General features: G+C 36.4%; 1 protein-coding gene across 3 annotated transcripts in view; it reads left to right on the forward strand.

Moving 5' to 3' along the window:
* MAN1A1 (mannosidase alpha class 1A member 1) overlaps nucleotides 1-19,759 on the forward strand; it is a 178,528-nt gene that overhangs the window by 79,395 nt on the left and 79,374 nt on the right. The gene's annotated exons all lie outside the window — the stretch shown is intronic.

The following is a 19,759-nucleotide window of genomic DNA, read 5'->3' on the forward strand; positions in this document are numbered from 1 at the left end:
TTGTTTTCAGCTACAGAAAACAGAATAATGACATAGGAAATTATTCTTAAATGTAAACAACATTTGCTTATAATTGGTATATGATCTTTCCCCTGTCTTTTTGTTTCTCTATACTTAGGTTTTTCACAGTGAACTAGTGCTAATCTTATGATCAGAAAAAATTAAAGGAAAAATTGTAATAAACTTGAAAAAAATCCTTACCAAACTTTTGCCCCTAGGCTTCCTCAGGATTTAGTTGTTCTAGCCTTTTTTAAGGTTTGAATTTTTTTAACTTTTCTTACAAGAATCCAGCTTGTGAAGTCTTGAAAGTCAACTTTCTCTCTTTCTCTCCTTTATCTGTTTCATAAAGAAAACGGCTTTACTCAGTGATAATTGAATTTCCTTCTTTATAGTCTATTTATAGATTTCCATTTCAGATGGTGGGTTTGTTTACAGCAACATCCATTAGATGTTAATATCATCCTCAGTTCACATGGAAATGGAGGTGACACAAAGCTTAAGTAAACAGATTGCTCATAAATCCTTGCACAGTCTCAGATCTAACTACTTAGTCTTTGTATTTTCAAGAGCAGTTTAAAAAGACAAAAGCTAATTATAGTAACAAGATTTTTTTGTTACACACACACACCTATCTAAAGTGTGATACAAAACAGTATGTAGAGTATTTCATACCCTTAAAAAAAATATGTTCATTGGAAATCTCTTTGCATTTTCCATCCTCAACCATTTAAAAGCCGAAAGAGTGGAATTATTTGTGATTATTATTATAGAGTCAATAATAAAGTTTATGTCCATTACTAACATAGAAGGAAATCTGGGACTACTGAGGCATTTGGCACAATCCGTGACTTTGTCTTTCTGTACAGGATCTAATTGAAAGAAGGTACTAGGGAAGACATAGCAGAGAGCCTTTTTCCTGTTGTTACAGCAGTAAATATCCCTTAAGAAACTTCAAAAGCAGGCATGCTCGTTTGAAGAAGAAGAGAGTAAGAGAAAAGCTGTTCAGTAATGAGTCAGGGAAAAAAGAAAACCTTGTCTGAAATATAAAGGAGGTAACTATAAAGAGGGGAACGTATAGTCTACCAGACACTCATGAGAGTTCTCAAAGTCTAGATTCGCTTTATGAAGGAAACCCAAGGTAATTAGAAACTGTATTTTTTTTAATTTGTAATATTTTCCTTTATATTTTAAAATCTAAAGCAAATATGGCTATATGGCTACATGATATGAATTGCTAGAGCTTGCTTATGGGTACACAGATATTGGAAATTTCTATATTTTGAAATACTTTATTTTTAAAAACTGTTTGGGGGAATCCATAGATGTGATGAATAGCCAAGTGTCTTCTTTCACTGCACTCTGTTCTCACCCTAAAACTCTGCCTCTCCTTCCATTTATGAGGATTAGCTACTTACCTGTGATCCTGTAATTGGAGTAGACGTCTGTGTAATGATCTGAGGCTCTCACTACTTAAAATTGTATTTCTAAGGAAAGTTGCCATATTTTGGACCTATAGGTAAACCATCTGCAAACAGATGTCTACTTGAAATATTCATCATATTGGAGACATCTACCTAGTGAACTTAAGTAGCTCTTATGGAGTAGAAGGAACATTGCTCTTAGAATCTAGAATCCTGGCTTCTCAGACCCTGTTTAGTGGTTGACTCACTGCATTACCTTGAGCGAGCCATTTTATCACTTTGCAGATTTTTTTCATTAAAGTAATGGAATATGAAATAAATGTCTTTTAAGCATCTGCTAAATTCAGTGTTCTGGAGCTATGATACACTGATTTTCAAGTTCACAGAATGTTATACATTGGAAGAACAGTGTGTGGGAGAAGTTTCCTCCTCATAACTCAAAACTTCTTAACTTACTTTTGGGTGTAAGCACAGTGATTCCTTCTGATGAAATGTAGATTGGTGCTTCATGATATATGATGTTTAGGTAGTCCAGATACGTAAATACCTGGAGTGAAAAAGAAGTAAGAAATTTGGGCATCTTTATGCACTGGAAAAACCTTGTGTCCTATGGAAGAGAAATTGGCTGGTTGATAGTGGAAGGGAGATGCTAAAAATTAGAGAAGCACTGCAAAGAGAACAATAAACTGCTATAGACACAAACAGTTAGGAACATGCACTGATTCTTTACTTATGAATACCTACAGTCTTAACTCCTTCCTTACCCAAAATGTGAACGCAGATTGCTTTCCATTATAATCAGATCTCCCATTTTTAATGACAAACTCAACAAGAATTTTGGCAGCGGTAGCAAGAAAGAAAAGGATTTATATACAGCAAAGCTGGCTTTCAGGTGTAAAGGACACAGGCAAACAATTATCTGCATGCAAGAACTTGGGGAATATTGTTTCCAAGAGCTCTTCCTGATGAATATACCAAGCAACAAGCTTCAGACAACCAGAAGGCCCCATATCGTGTGACTCCATTTTTATGAAATGTCCAAAATAGGCAAATCTGCAGAGACAGAAAGTAGATTAGAGGTTGCCTAGGGCTGAAGTGGTTGGAGGAAACGAGGAGTGACTGCTAATGAACATGGTGTTTCTTTTGGAGGGATGATAAAAATGTTCTAAATATTGTGAGAGTCAATTTAGTATGACTATACTAAAACCAGCGAAATGTATACTTATGGGTAAATTGTATGATGAAAGTGTTAAAAAGAAAAACATTGTAGCTCTGAATTTTAATTGAAAATATTAGTAAAAACTTATGAGATATTTTATCTTAAAATATATAAATATGCATGTGTATCTCTGTGTGTGTGTGTGTGTGTGTGTGTGTGTGTGTGTGTGTGTCTCCCCTGAAAAGGCCTAGGAACAATGAATCATCCCTAGCACCCAGATTGGGTCTTGAATTCCTATTTCTTACTAACCACGGTTTCCTGGAGAAATGGCTGAAATAGAAAATTTACAAGATTATTCTGAAACGTCTTATCAAACCAGGTAACAAAGATGCTGGCAGAGACTGCTAGAGTAATATAAAAAGGACACAAGGGCCAACTTAAAAGAGGCTTCCTCCAGCAGAAGATGAGCATTTTGAGTTTCAGTAAAAATAAGAAGTGTAACAGATTAACACCCATTAAGTATGTTTAAGTTGGTAACTTCTTAATGATACTAAAAAGCAAAAACAATTGGTCACTTTCAAAGAATGACAGGGAAGCAATTTATTACCTTGAAAATTGAATCAAGCCTTTGACTGTGTGAACTGTATCACTGGAAACCAAGTAATAGATAAGCCAAGTATATGTTAATAAAATTATTTCTGTTAATAAACGAAAGTGAAATGATAAAAGTAGAAGCTCACCCATTTTTACAACCCCTGATGAGGTAATGGATCCAGGCCATGATTATCAAAGCTGCTGACTTCTCAAAAGGAAAGCAAACCACATGTGTGCCTCCTGATAAAAGAACATATCACCCGGAGTCTTGTCAAAGGGATCAAGTCTCTGGATCCAGCTTCAAGTCTTCTGGATCCAATTTGTCAAAAATACGGTGAGAAGAATGTGTTGAACTGCACTACGCATGTGCAGAATGAGGCTTCTAAGGTTCAAATGACTTAAATTTGTCCAGATAAATTATAAAGAAATGAAAGGGGAAGGGGGGGGGCCTGTGGTTTAAAAAAGGCTTAGAAGTAGTTTTTGTTGTTGTTATTTTTTAAAGTGGGCAAGACTATCTGTCGTGTCGAAGGATGTGCTGTTGGTTGATAAAGAAATATAAGAGAATAAATGCCAGGATGTGGTTACTTTTGGAGAGAGGGAAAGAGTAACGACTGGGACAAGGCACACAGAGGGCTTCTAGTGGGGCTGACGAAGTCCTGTTTTTTGACCTGGATGATAATTACTAGGATGTGTGTCTTGACACTAGGCTATGCATTCTGTAGGCATGTGTGTCGTGGGTGAGAGGATCTATATCTCTGTGTGTCTTTTGAATTTAAATATGTTTTTAAATAAATCAGTAATAAAAGAGATTACCCAGAACAACAGTCAAGCTTGGTGAAATGAGTTTTGGATCTTGGGATGTATTTTGGATCTCTTTCTCTCTCTAAAAGAATATTTAATGCATTTGCATTAGCGTGATGTGTATAAATTAGAGATCATATTTCACATGTAGAACAAGCATAATTCAAATGTACATGTAAATATTCTACATGCCTTAAAGTTCTGGTTGAACAGGTATTTTAACTTACAGCATTCATCTTTTTACTTTATGAAACAGATTACCCAAATAACTTGAAACAATTTTTCATTTACCACTTTTAGTAAATTTTCAAGTCATAAACATACTATATACTTAATAGGATGCACTATGATATGACATATATTGTATAGAGAACACTAAACAATTTTTTCATTAATTCATTCTCATTTTACAGCAAATGTTACTTTTGTTCAGAGTTGTTCCAAAACTTGGTTTCAGCAGTGTGGAGTAGTGGTCAATTGACAACCACGGACTCTGGCACCAGCCTGTAGCATTCAAATCCTAGCTCTGCTTCTTGCTGGCGTTGTGTGAACATAATTAGGGGTGATAACCTTTCCAACCTCAGAAGCTTGTTAGAAGGATTATGTGACTTAGTAAATGAAGACAGAAGAGTCACTGGAATATATTGTGTGCTATATAAGCATCAGCTATTTATTACTTGGCCAAAGTCATTTATGCATTTCAGTCTTTGGGAAATTATATGGCTGAAAGCCTACTTAAACATTCTCATTCCTAGCATCCCTGAACTTGGGCGTTCTTACTAAATGATTGTGTTTTCTCAGAGGTTCTCATCCTATTTAAGCAGCTTAGTATGGGGCAGTAGTATAAACAAAGCACGTTGTTCACATTTTATAGTTTATGTCTGAATATTCGCTTTCAAATACAGTTAGCATGTTACAGGTAACTTGGAGTGAAATCTCTTTTATGTTCTTTTTATCTTGAAATGTTATCAGTTCACAGTATAAGTGTATATTATTGCAAGAGCTATAAAAGAGGAAGATGTTTAGGAAAGGAAGGGAGGCAAGAAAGAAGGAAAGGGGGGAAGAAAGAAAGAAAAAACTTATGGGGAAAAGGAGTGACCTTGAAATATTTGATTTGCAATCCAGTTTAACGAGATGCGTGTGGTCTGTGATTATAATTAGCTGTGTGATTATTTTATTCACCTATATTTGTATTTCTTAGTGAAAAATCTTTATCATGACATTTCAAATGTAAAAAGTTATTCAACCAGCACAAAACCAGTATGTTGATCCCCTCCACCCCAATTCTAGATTCTAACCAATCATTGACAAACAAAGCTTAGCCTGTGTGGAAAGAGTTTGGAAAGGCCTTAGGAAACTTAAAAATGTTTATGTATTTAATTTTTCCAAGTTTTCTGAGGAATCTAGACATCAAGAAATATATATATATATATATATATATATATATATCCACTAGTTTACATATATCCACTAGTTTCCATTTCTTTCCTGTTGATTTCCTTATTAAGAACTTTAATGAAAAAAAGCCCAAAATATAGCCTAAGAAAATTGTACATAAATCTTCTTCACAGTGTTAATACGATCCATGCCTCATTTTACAGATATTTCTCAATTACATTATTTCAAATCTACAGTATTGGCCTAACTCTCACAGTTGAAAAATAATTGTTTTATTGTTTTTTAATGTGTTTAACCTTGTATGACCAGTCTTACACTAAAACAGGATAATTTTACCTGTGAACTACCAAAAATAGATACAAGAACTACTTTACATATAAATGGCCCTTTAAAACAATACTTTTGTGTGCTGATTTGCCACAGGGTCCGTATGAAGAGAGAAAAAACTAATAAATGCCGTGTTGTGAACCAATAATTAGATTCTCAATGTGGTGTAAAGTATTCACAGGAGGTTCGTTCTTGGCCTCATAAATTTGACCGTATCTTTCCATTCTAATGCTATTAAGTGACTTTAGAGACATGACTTAACAGCAAAATAAGTTCCTAAACCACAGTGGCAAGCACATAAGACTGAAATTATGCAGTGATGACTGCTACTCATTTAGGAATTGGCTGTCCCACTTGCTGTTAAATATCAGGCGAGCAGCAAATGGAGAGTTGGCGGTTAAACTGCAAATTCAGCATCACATGGCTTAATACTTCTTGTGCTATTTGTGAAACTTGAAGATTATTAAAGATTTTTTGCTTATTTCACTACAGAAACAGTATACATTATACCTGTGGCAATAAATATTTTTATTATTCTTTCCAATCAATTTATTTCCCATTCGTACTGAATTACCTGAGTTCACCTAGTTCAATGCTTCTCAAACTGATGTGTATCATATTTCCCAGGAAGGCTTATTAAAACGCAGATTTATGGGCCCCACTATCAGAGTTTCTGATTCTGTAGATCTCAGTTGGGGCCTGATAATTTGTATTTCTTATTTCTTACAAGTTCCCAGGTGATCCTGATGCTGCTGGCTTGAGAACCACTGACCTAATACCATGAGTCCCTCCTCTTGCAATTAACAGGATTCCTTTTTTAAAAAAAAAAGAACTAAGAAAATAGACATCCAGATTTGGCTTTCACCATTGTTTGCAAAACCATGTCATAATTTGCTGGATCAAAAATTGAGGGCTTTCCTGGTGGCGCAGTGGTTGAGAGTCCGCCTGCCGATGCAGGGGACACGGGTTCGTGCCCCGGTCCGGGAAGATCCCACATGCCGCGGAGCTTCTGGGCCCGTGAGCCATGGCCGCTGAGCCTGCGCGTCTGGAGCCTGTGCTCCACAACGGGAGAGGCCACAGCAGTGAGAGGCCTGCATACCGCAAAAAAAAAAAAAAAAAAAAAAAATTGAGGGAAACATTTTCTCTATTGGGAATTATAATAAAGCTCTTTAACTAAAATCTGACAGATGTATCAAATTGAGCATAAGCTATCTGGGGTTTCATTTATATTAAGGACAACTCCAGTTAAATAGAGTTGCCCTGCAAATAGAAGAGTCCTGTCATAATCCCTGAGGAATGTGTGACACAAACTTCTATCATTACTCTAATACATAATGAAGATTTTTTAAGAGCCTTTTGAAATCTTATTTTCCCAAAGTCCAAGATCCATGTTGGACTTGGCCAGAATTTTTGTTTGTTTTTCTTTTTTATCCCTAAAAAAAAAAAAAGAGATAGTTTCCCTTTTCTAACCCTTATAAAGAGATAGTTGCTTTTTCCCAGGGTCTTCAGTCGTTGTCTTCAACGGTACTGTCTGTAGTGATAAAATTAGGGCCAAAGTAAGAATACCCCACTCTTATTCTATTTTGTTAACAGATGAAATTTTCAGTGTTCGTGTCAAGTTTTAATCCAGTGCATTGCTGTTTGTTTATTGTTAAAAGAACTTGACTCCATTTCCTTTGCATCTTGACTCTGTGGGTCTGCTGCCTGGCCCTTCAGCTGGATTGTGGGCTGCAGTGCACCCTCCATTACTTCAGATTACTCCCCTTTTATCCGTGATTGCCATGTCTTCTACTTGTTTTCCAGTTTCTTTGAGATATAACTGACATATAACATTGTGTAAGTTTAAGATGTGCAAAGTGTTGATTTGATCACTTATGTATTGCAAAATGATTACCACAGTAGGGTTAGCTAACACCTCCATCACCTCACATAATTATCATTTCTTTTTTGTGGTAAGAATATTTAAGATCTCTCTTAGCAACTTTCAAGTATATAATATATTATTGTTAACTATAATCACCGTGCCATGCATTAGATCTCTAGAACTTACTCATCTTCTATACCCTTTGATCAACATCTTCCCACTTTCCCCATTGTTCGCACCTGCCCCCCTCCTCTAGCAGGCATAATTCTACTCTACTTCTATGAGTTCAGCTTTGTAAAATTCCACATATAAGTGATATCATACAGTATTTGTCTTTCTCTGTCCATGAGTCTTTTTAAAAGACTATTCCAGTGCTTTCTGTTGGAGCTGGTTCTTTTTACAGATCTAATTGGTCAGTTCTTAACTACTGTAGGTGATTCCCATCTGAATGATAACCTTCAAGATGTTGACTAGTCACACACACACAAATGTACATTTTATTTACATAGATCATATTGGGGTAAGCCTGCTTGGTCTAAAGCTGAATTTGAGATCTTCAAAAACACCTAAATGATAACTTTCTCTACAGTTTTGTACAATTGTTTTTCCATATATCTGATACCTTTGCCAATTTTACATGGTCAGACTAATGGCAAGGATTTGTCTGATTACCTTGTGAAGTACTACAACATTGTATTTGTCTTCATTTTCTTTTTGGAGAAGAAATGGAAGTTATTACCTGGGCCTTCCCTGTATATCATAAAATACTACTCTGTGAATGTTTTTCTGTTGTCACACTTCAAAAATACGTGTTATTAGGAATCATTGACCACAACTCTCTCGTTTACTTATGTATTCCAGGTACCTTGTGCAATTTAGCATGTAGTTCATAAGCACTCAATGAATATCTGTTGAATAAATGAGTTGACATCTTTAAAAGGTCAAAATTACAGAGCAGGTTCCTTTTTGGAAGCTTATAATTTAGAAAGTTTAAACTATGTTAAGGTGTGTGTGTGTGTGTGTGTGTGTGTGTGTGTGTGTGTGTGTAATCGCTTTAAAATGCATTCAGATACTACAAGAGTGGCCACAATTGACAAGATAAATTATGTTTCATATTAGTTATTATTTATGCTCATATTTTAAAGAGGAAGTGTCTCCCAAATTATTTCAATTGATATATTCAAAACTCTTCTAATATGAAGAGTATTGAGTTATGTGACATTTTGTATTCTGATGATGATCATTTTTAATAAAAGGCATTGTTTCATTGAATTACTTATGGTACTGTAAGAATATAACACTTATCTATTAAAAACATAGTAGTGCTATCGTGAAATAGGGTATGTGAATATATTTTAAAACCTCTTCATTTAAATGAAAAATATTTAAGATGCTTTCAGTCAAATTAGTATAATCCAGGGGTTCGCAAACTACAGATGTGCTCATTCATTTACATTTTGTCTGTGGCTGCTTTGACCCTACAACTATAGTTAGTGAGTGAGTGAATGAGCGAATGCCCTCTGACCAGAAATTCCACTTTCAAACATTCAACCTGAGGAAATAGTCATGAATACAGATAAGTATGTACAGAGATATTTATTCACTGCTGTTTGCAACATCAACACAGTGGAAACCTAAGTGTCAAATAATAGGGGACTGGTATCTAAGTTCTGACATATCCATACACTAGTATACTATATAGCTGTTTTAAAAAAGATGTTGCAGAAATCTATGCATTGATGTAAAACAGGAGTCAACAACCGATAGCACAGATTCAGTCTGAGACCTGTTTTTGTACTACCAGAGTTAAGAATGGTTTTACATTTTAAAAGATTATAAAAGAAAAAATTTAAAAAACATGAAATATAGAGAATGTGCCTGGCAAAGCCTGAGATAATTACTATCTGACCCTCTACAGAAAGTGTTTTTTGACCTCTGATGTAGAATGATGTATTTAATGTAGATTAACTGGGGATGAATTTAAAACATTACAAAATAGTATATGTGGGAAGATGCCATTTTTCAAAAGAAATGCAATCAATACCATTTAGAAGATAGATAATTAAGATGTTAACAATAATTGTGTTTGGGTGGATAGGATTGATGGGGCTCTATATTTTTTGTCTATTTGTCTAATTTTACGATTTTTCGATAATGAGAATATATTCATAGTAGAATAAGAAAATTAAAATTTTTAATTTTGGCATGGGAAAAAGAATAGGGAAAAGAGAAATTCTCTGAGTTATAGAATGCAAAGGTATGTTTCTCTATTCTGTAGATGAGGAAGCTGAGGCTAAGAGAGATTAATCAACTTGCTTTGGGGCACACAAACATAAGACAGAAATAGCCCTGCTTCCAAATTTTATGTCCAGCAGCATCACCCTTTGATAACTTGAAATGTTCATCCATCAACTGACATATGAAATTATGAACTCTGTGCCCAGAGGCACTTTGGAGGTATCCATGTATAATAAATAAATAAAGGAGGGTGATGCAGAAATCAAAAAACACCAGTTAAATGGGAATAGATGCACAACCAGATAAGTTTACATTTGCTTAGATAGAATGAAAAAAGAGTGGCTAACATTTTACATTTTTTTTAAAAAAAGCAAACAAAACCTATGTAGACATAGGTATTTAGTTTACTTTGTAAACTTACAAACTATTACTCCTAAATAACATACTAATTAGTTGCTTTTTCATACCTATAGAGTTAGTAGTTCAAATGTAGTCATCTGACAGAAAAGAGGGCATGTTTCCTGAAGCTCACACCCTGCACTGTAAAATAGACACAGAAGAGACATTTGACTTATCCTCAGGCCCTGGTACAGACAACTGTTTACAAAATTAGGCCGCAACTTGGAAGGAGAGCAAATACACTACAACAGTGAGAAGTCTTCATTGTAATTAACGGATAGCTAATAACAGAAGGAAACAGTAGGATTATAGAAAGCAGACGTAAAAGCTCAGCAGTTTTTGGACAATTTAGTGTGTGGACAAAAAGCCTAATATGCTTAATTTATTCCTGAGGGAACCAGTATCTTACAGCAAAGAACAATGATGATGATAACTATTATGCTCTTTCAAAAGCACGTGTGCATTTAATCACAATCATCTTGTGATTAGGAAGAATGATCCCTATTCACATATTTAGAAACTGAGGCAAAGAGGGTGTTAAGTGAGTTCTCAAGATTGTACAGCTCAGTCATCTGATGACCAGGAACTAGATCTTCTAGCCTCAACTCAGTGGTGGCATGTGATGCTGATGCTGAGTCATCAAGACAGGATTCATGTAATTGCACTAAATCAAAAGAACAGATAAACGTGTTTATAAAACCTATACAAATAAAAAGGTTAAACTATAAACATTTTGATGCTCTTTAGAAGTGAGATTCAGTATCTGGAAAAATTCACTAGCAGAGAATGCCTCATAACTCAAAAATGCCAGACAATCACAATATATTTGCATAAATGAGGCTGTTTTCTTTCATTTTCTTCCTCTTATCTTTCTTTTGAACAAAGGTTTCTAAGCCTGGATTTTGTATATATCAAATGATTTGTGATGTTTACCTACAAATGTAATAATAAACAAAGCAGTCCCCATTTTAACATATGATATCACATATTAACAACCTTTGTGTGGTAGTTTCCACAAATTCTGTTAGAAATAATAGCCAGATAGGGTATGTGTTTTCATAATTCTCTGTCTCTTTAGCAGGCATTATGTTTTCTTAAAAAAAAAAAAAAAAGAAGAAGAAAGAAAGATGTTTTCTTTTTGGTGTAAGATGTATGTTCAGGAACTATGTGGCATACTTACCTAATATTAAATATTATTAACAATAGACTGCATATTTTCAAAACATTATGTTGGCAACTTGCCCATTTTTTAAACTTAAATTGAGGTGGAAAGATCAGCTCAAAAATCCATCTTTAAGCCCTGTGTGATGACTTGAACTATTATGCTGTTATTTACTGTTCTTGGGCCAATGCTTTAGGAGTTAGAACATCTAAGATAACACAGTGTGCAGTACACCTAACGATAATTCTAAGAGTGAGAGCTATCTAGCCATTGGTTTTCCTCTCCTTTTCTGTGCATTTTTAACTTCCATATCGAATGTATGTTAGAAGAAGGACATACAACTTTCTATTACCATACTATTTCCTTTTCCCCAGCCCCACCTCTGCCCCATTTATCTCTAGAGCACATGTAGAGAAATTTTCTTCTTGAGGAAACATTATTTAAGGACCCTAATTATTGCTCAAGGTCTTTCCTTCAGACAGCCATTGTAATGTTTCTTGGTGTTGTCATTTATGTATCTTTGCCCTTACAACTCAGAAAATTTCCATAACCAATGAGAACCACAGCCTTTCTCTCTGTCCCATCTCTCAGAATCCTGATGATTGAGAAATCCTTCCACTTGTAAATGGGAGGCACCAAGATGGTAAGTGTTGGGACTTTCTTGACCCAACTGATGTGCTCTTTTTTTTTTTTTTTTTTTTTTTTGCGGTACGCGGGCCTCCCAATGTTTTGGCCTCTCCCGTTGCGGAGCACAGGCTCCGGACACGCAGGCCCAGCGGCCATGGCTCATGGGCCCAGCCGCTCCGCGGCCTGTGGGATCTTCCCAGACCGGGGCACGAACCCGTGTCCCCTGCATCGGCAGGCGGACTCTCAACCACTGTGCCACCAGGGAAGCCCACTGATGTGCTCTTTTAACCAACCCTTTAACTTGATAGTTAAGGTCATTAGCTTGCCTTCTTTCCTCTGTTTCTTATCATTTTCTAGAACCTATTAATCTACGTCTCTCCCCTGCTCTCAGTCAGGCTCCTTCTTCTCCCCTTCTGCTTTATCTCCTATCCTCCACCCCATTAACCCAGAGTGTGCACAAACATGTATATACTCACCCCCAAATAAACACACATCTGTACCCACAGAAGTTTTGCTCTCCCCTATCACCTAACTCAATCTCTCTTTTTGTTTTATTTCCCTAGTTATAGCCTATATCACTCTGTTTATTCTCTACTTATATGTTGCTTCATATTGTTTTTTCTGGTGTATGTTTTATGTTTATGTAGTTTTATATGGCTGATTTGCCTTCCTGGTTGTAAGCTCCTTGAGATCAGGGATCTTATTTTTCTGGTGTATCTCCCTTACTACACTGGGAAACATGTAGTTAAGTGCTTCTTAAGTCTGAAAACCACTTCCTATGGAGCAGGAAAGTACCTTAGAAAGTGTCTTATCTAGTGCCCTCATTTTACAAGCGAGAAAATGAGAGAAGTGAAATGACTCATCTTTATTGTGGCAGAACAGGTGAGTAGTAGACCCTGAACTAGAACTCGGGCCCTGTTCTGTGTGTGTGTGTGTTACCAAGCCATCTTGACTCTGGCTTACGCTCAGGGAAAGCACTGGACCACTTCCAGGAGTAGGTGGCATTGGTTTCTGCCCACATGGATGCTAGTGATGTCAACCTTGAACAATAGCCTGAAATTCTTCCCAGTGTTTCTCCCCATTTTTCATCTTGCCCTCTTAACTTTATGAAATCTTCCCCACTTGAGAGCTAGGGAATGAAATTGAACCCTCAGGAAAAAAATAGTATCAGGATATAATTTTATTAATTCATTTATCAACATTTATTCATTTTGACTAGGGGATAGTATAAGAGCAAACTTTAAAAAAGTTTCACTAGCTGTTAATTTTTTCATGAGAATAAATATCTTTAAAAAGCTAGCTAAGTCTAAAACGCCTGTTCACTAAGAGCATTCTACATCTAGATTTTTTGAGTTATATTTATCAGAAGTTTTTTCTTTCACTTACACTTTGTGCTTTCATACATTAGAAAGTCTAAGGTACAGTTGTATTGATTCTTCTTGGTTATAACCTATGATTACTGGCAGGTTAGCATGCATATATCCTTGTTATTTTTTATTTTTTTGCGTTATGCGGGCCTCTCGCTGCTGTGACCTCTCCCGTTGTGGAGCACAGGCTCCAGACGCACAGGCTCAGCGGCCATGGCTCACGGGCCCAGCCGCTCCGCGGCATGTGGGATCCTCCCAGACCGGGGCACGAACCCACGTCCCCTGCATCGGCAGGCGGACTCTCAACCACTGCGCCACCAGGGAAGCCCTATCCTTGTTATTTTGAATAAACAAGTTGGGGAGATTTTAATGCTTTAATTTTTCAGAAAAGTGAAGAATACTCTCTTCATCTAATGGCCTAGAGGCTAAAAATTGAATTGTACTGAATCACAGGGAAGAAAAACAAAACAGTTGACAAAAGTTCTCATCTAATTAAATTTATAAATTTAAAAAATGAAGTTCATAATGCAGTTTGACAAATACAACAAATCATTTAATTTAGAAAGACTTCAGTTTAGGGTTTTGATTAATTAAAGAGAGAATGCACAAGTTAGAAAGAGGCAGTGAAAGATGTGTACACACTTACATATAAGGGACTCACAGGGGAGATCCCTCCAGATCAAAAGAATTACGTGTATCTGAGATGGTATGAATCTGGCATTCACTTGGCTATAGCTGTCATCAAACCATCCCACATCAGAGCGTTTAATTAGGGGAATAGGGCCTCTCTGAACCTCAGTTTCCTTATCTGTAAACCAAGATTATTTAGATGACCTTTGATGTCCCTTCCAGCTCTAAATTTCTCCTGGATTAACTATTTTTATATCTTTATTCAAATATTTAGAACTTTTAAGGTTCCACTCTAAATTGAAAAGCCAGAGTAGCTCAATAAGTACTTATTCTTGGCCCATATTATGTGCGTTAATCAACTCAGCTAATGATATGTGGGTTATTTCAGTTATTTTCAGCCAAAGATATTTATCAGATCTACGGTAAAAAGCTGAAAGCTTTTTTTGTGCTGAAAGCTTTATGTAGCAAAAATGAGTAATAGGTAAACTCTGCTTGTACTAATGGGGAATTAGTGTTTGATCTTTTAACAGTGAAGTTTTCAGCATAAGCATTTGAAGAAAGGCTTTGATATTGTACATTTCAAACCGAACCATGTCTGAACTGAAACTAGTTCTTTCCAGAACCATCTGTACTTATTCATTTCTTCTTTCCTTACTCTTTGCTTTGGTGTGTAAATATTCTTGTATAGTTCTTCAGGGATCTGCAAACTAGAAAGGCAAAGAAAGCCATACATCTTGTTTACAGCCTTGTCTAATCCTATCTGTAAGGGTAAAGTAAAAAGATAAAAGATTTACTTGGTAGGTTCTAAAATCTGAAGTTTTTTTAAACTTTTGATCAAAAACAGCAGTAAGACTGTGATGATGTTATTTAAGTATAATGAAAAGATACAGTTTAGGTATAGTCATTTTGAAACTCTTAACTTTAGACCATAAAAGTTTTTATTTACACCTATTTATTCCTTACATGCTTGAAAGATTATTTTAGAAGTTATTTCATAACATTTTACCACCCTTCTTTAAGCAAATTTTATTAGTTTTGATTTTTTCTGTGAATGTAATCAGAATCTCCATAATGCAGAATCTTTTTGAAGATTCCTTTTGGGTCATTAGATATCTGCCCATTTCAAACTGATCGGTGCAAGTTGCCCAAAAACCCTATTCAGTTTTAATGGTCATTTTTTTAAAAATGAGTATGTCTTCTATTATCAGCACAGATTACATTTTATTACCTGTCATTTTTCATCTTGCCCTCTTAACTTTACAAAACCCACCTGCCAAATATAGGTACCAACAAACCCTGAAAACCAAGATTGACTAAGAATTGGGTGGCAAATTAGCACTTTCTATCTAAAAAATTATGATAGTTTTGTTTTTTTGCCAGTCTCATTTTAGTACTAGCTTTGTGACTCCTGATACTAGTTTTTTCAGGAATAAATCAAAACTAGAAATTATCAGCCCTGCTCTCCCATTTCACTGGGGAAGTTGAGAACCAGAAAAGTTAAGTGATGGGTCCAGGCCTCCCACTGAACCGTAGTAGAGCCAATCCTAGGATCCAAGTGCTAACCTGGGTCCAATGCTCCCTCCAGCATGCCTGCCCCATTTGAAGGGGCAGTGAAGTACCATTTAGTGTGCTTTTTGTGGTCATTTACTTTTGAGCACATTATCTAAGATGTGCTAGTTAAAACTTAACTGCTCTTTAGAATGATTTGTGACATTTCTCCTTCATTCTTTTAACAATATTAACTTTGTTAGCTAGTTTGGAATTTTATTACTCACCATTTTGGGTAGAAAGATGCTCTCTTTGAGAATCTGGATTCCTCCTCCAAGTAACTAACCTCTTCGTGTCTCAAGAGGAGGTAACAATCAAATATTAAGAATTGAAATTGATTTAGGCCAACGTATGATTTCATTTAAAGCATCAATAGGTTAGTTAATGTTTTCATCCAAAAACTATTTTGTAATTGTGCCCAAGGTTGAGCCTGCAGAATACTTGATATATTTATTTGCAGACAATAGAAACTCGTGGAATAGAATAGAACACTTTGCAAATACTAGAATATTAGTGGTTTCTCATTACAGTGCTCCAGATATATTTATTAATATTTGATTGATTCATTCATTTATTAAATGAACATTTATTGAGTACCAGCTACTTTGCTGGATGCTAGAACAAGACAAAGTCCTGCCCTCATGAAGCTTACATCTAGTGGGGTTGTCAAACAATCAACAAGCAAGCAAATAAGATAATTAGGATGTGATAAATAGTGGGATGGAAATAAGCAAGGTGATATATGATAAACAATACATGAGAATGGCCAACTTTATGTGGGGTTGTTAAGAAAGACCTCTCTTAAAAGGGGACTTTTAAGTGGATTCTTGAAGTTAAGAATGAACCAGGCATGCAAAGAGCTAGAGAAAGGGCATTGCAGCCAGAGGAAACAGCAAAGGCAAAAACCTCAAGATGGAAAGGGTCGCTGTTTCCTTCCTGTCTGTTAACTGAGATTATAAAAACTTCCCACCTACCACTCATAGGAATAATGTGGAGATATCAATAAATTTAATACAAAATGACCAAATTTGGGTTGGATATGTATAATAGACAATGAAGGAGAAATGGAGATTTTTTTCTCTACTTTTAAAGAAAAGAAAATTATTTGAGGATACAAGAGAATAACAGGAGAAAACATTGAGAGATCTGGATCTTGCCCTCTGTAATCAAATGCTGCATTTTGTGATGCCAGTTGTCAGTGTAGAAGTTCGCAGAAGATAAAGATCTTGGCCTGGGGTTGGGACTTGATCTGGACCTCAGAGAATGAGTGAATTTGGATTGGCCAACAGGAGGCAGAACAGCGTGTTTCAGGATGAGAGAACTATGTAAATAAGTATACTAAGATGGCATGATACATGCACACAAAAGATAATTATGCAAGAAGATGGAAGTGTTAACTGACCTTGTTGTGGTAATCATTTCACAATATCTACATGTATCAAATCATCATGTGTTACACCTTAAACTTACACAATGTTGTATGTCAATTATATCTCAATAGATCTGAGAGGAAAAACATTTTTTAACAAAGATACTACGGTAGACTGAACTTGAATGAGTACTTGAAACCCTGAAGACTCAAGCTTCAGCCAGGATGGTCTTTGAAAAAATAGAAGATAATAGATGGTCTGATTCATAGAGGTCATTGAAAAGTCAGTAGATCATTTCTGACATGACATTTCATACAACAGAGGGAATTATTATGGTTTCTTGAATAAGAAAGTTGTATGGTAAAAAGAGAAATCAGATAACATAGATACAGATTAATGGAGACAGGAGGGGAAATCCTGGAGAATGGGAAACCAGGTAAGAGGACCTTCTTTGCTCTCATGCCCTTCATAGTACCTGGTGATGAAAATATGAATGGACTGTGCTTGTATCACAGAAAGGGAATGGGCTGTATATGTGATGTTGCCAAGAACTTTAATGTTGATGCTTAATAACTGAAGAGAGAAATCAGAAGTCAAAATACGTGTGCTCTCTTGAGCCCCAGGGACTGGCTGACCAGTAGTGTCAGTGATGGAACTAGGGACATTTGCCTTGGACATTAAATGATTGATTTCACCTTGGATATCTTAAGTTCCAAAAGACAACAGGGTGCCCAGATTGTGATGTGAGCACAGAAGTAGAAGTGCAGAGCTAGAGTCAAGATGGAAAGTTGAATTTGGGAATGCAATGATGCGAACTAAAGGCTTAGCTCTTGAGAATGAATGCTTTTGATGAAGAGTGTGTGTTTGAGGGTGGGGGAGGCATACATGTGCGTGCACATGCACACGCGAACACACACACACACACACACACACACACACACACACACACACACGTATTGGGTTGGCCAAAAAGGTCATTCGGATTTTTCCATAACATCTTATGGAAAAATCCGAATGATCTTTTTGGCCAACCCAGTATATTTGTCTATAAAAATACATATTCACGCACACAGAGAACCCAAGTAGAACGTACCAAAACAGCAGCTGGATTAAAGAAAAGAAAGAATTTCAGGCAGTAAATAGGGAAAGTTCTTGGGGAAATACCCTTATCATTTTACCATAAAAACTACCACTAAACTTTTAGAGTGATGACTATGTGTCCTAAGGTCTTTAAATATAATAGTTCATTCAGTTTCTTTCCACAACCTTTAAAATAGCAAATGCTATTGTTATCCCCAATTTATAGTTGAGGAAGTTTAGGCACAGGTAGATTAAGCAGTTTGCCCAAGATTATACCCAATTTGAAGAAGTAGAGCTGAGATTCCAATATAGGCATTGTGTTTTCAAAGCCTGAGCCCTTAACTCCCATGCCATATGGCTATAATATTCATGATGGTGTTTTAATTACAAGTCTGACTTCTGTCCTATGTAAGTTTCTTGAAAAGGAGTTAATTAATTAACAGTTTTAAAAGTTGGGTGGAAACTAGAAAGTCAGCAGATGGCTGGGCAGTGATTGGATAATCCCTTACGGCAGAAGAGACCTTGGAATTCTCTAGGGCATGACAGAGACAGGAAAGGAAGAATATACCTTTTGGCTTATTTTCTTTCTCCTCTTCTTCCATTCACCGTTTGCTGTTGAAACAGGAAATTGTCCACTTCAGAAAGAGTTATAATAATAATTTGCGGGGAAAAAATGGTATCTTTATTTTTTAGTTCCTTATATACTACAAATGTCTGTGTCCTCATTTGTATTGCAGGAATGCTAGTTTATCTAAATTGACTGCCAGCCAAATTCTTACATTAAAACTCATTATTTCCTCAACTTTCATTACAAAGTAAGAGTTAGATTCCAAAAGAGTAGGGTTTCAGAAGCAGTGTCAATATCGGTATTACTGAATTCTCCTCAGCCCCGAAGCCCAGTGCCTGAATTTCTCTGTGGGGAGGCTTGGGTCTTAAAGAAGGAGTTAAGGACTGAAACCCCTTCCTCTGGACACACCAGGCTTCTTTGACAGTGGCTTTAATGAATGCTTTCCCTTGCTGGGAGAGGACTTTGCTTTCATTCTCCATGCTTTTCAGGGTTTCCCCAACCTTTCTCACGTCTCCCTTGTTTGAGGAAGAGGCAGAGGAAATAGTAAGCTCCCAGCCCACCACGCTCAGTCGTACAGTATGGCAAGGAGAAGGGACAAGGCTCCTGCTTGCTGCCACAGCTATAACGGGGAAAGCTGTAGCAGTCCTTCCTTCAATGAGTAAATTAACTTAGTGCTTTTCTTTGGACCTAAAACTGTGAAGGGATGTCATCTAATGAATCTTCCTAAAGCACAGTTCTGCTCAAGTGAACTGGCTGCTCAGAAACTTTCAATATTTTTCCATTTTAACAGGATAAAATTCTTAGCCTTACATTTATGAGCCTTCATGATTTGGGCCTATGCTATGTATACCTGACCTTATTTTCCAGTATTCCCCCTTTTTGTGGACAGGGAAGCTGACTTATTCCATTTTCTTCTGCAGGCCCCCGCTTGCCTGTGTCTGTGCTTACCTTCAGGGATGCCCCTCCACTCCCCCCGCCTCAGCCTGTCTCTAGCATCATTAACCCCCATTACACACTGCATACAATCCTCATCTAAATGCCATCTCCACCATACAGACTTACTGAACTCACCTGAACTCCTAGGTGATTTTAAGTTATGCAGTCATTTTATCTGTGTTCCAGATACGTATACGCATATATTGCCTTCTTTACTAAATTATTGGCAGAAATTTGTATCAAATTTAACTTTGTATCTTCCATATCACC

Source organism: Aethalodelphis obliquidens, unplaced genomic scaffold, assembly GCF_003676395.1.
Source record: "Aethalodelphis obliquidens isolate GAN/ISIS:26980383/991018 unplaced genomic scaffold, ASM367639v1 scaffold3, whole genome shotgun sequence".
NCBI lineage: Eukaryota > Metazoa > Chordata > Mammalia > Artiodactyla > Delphinidae > Aethalodelphis > Aethalodelphis obliquidens.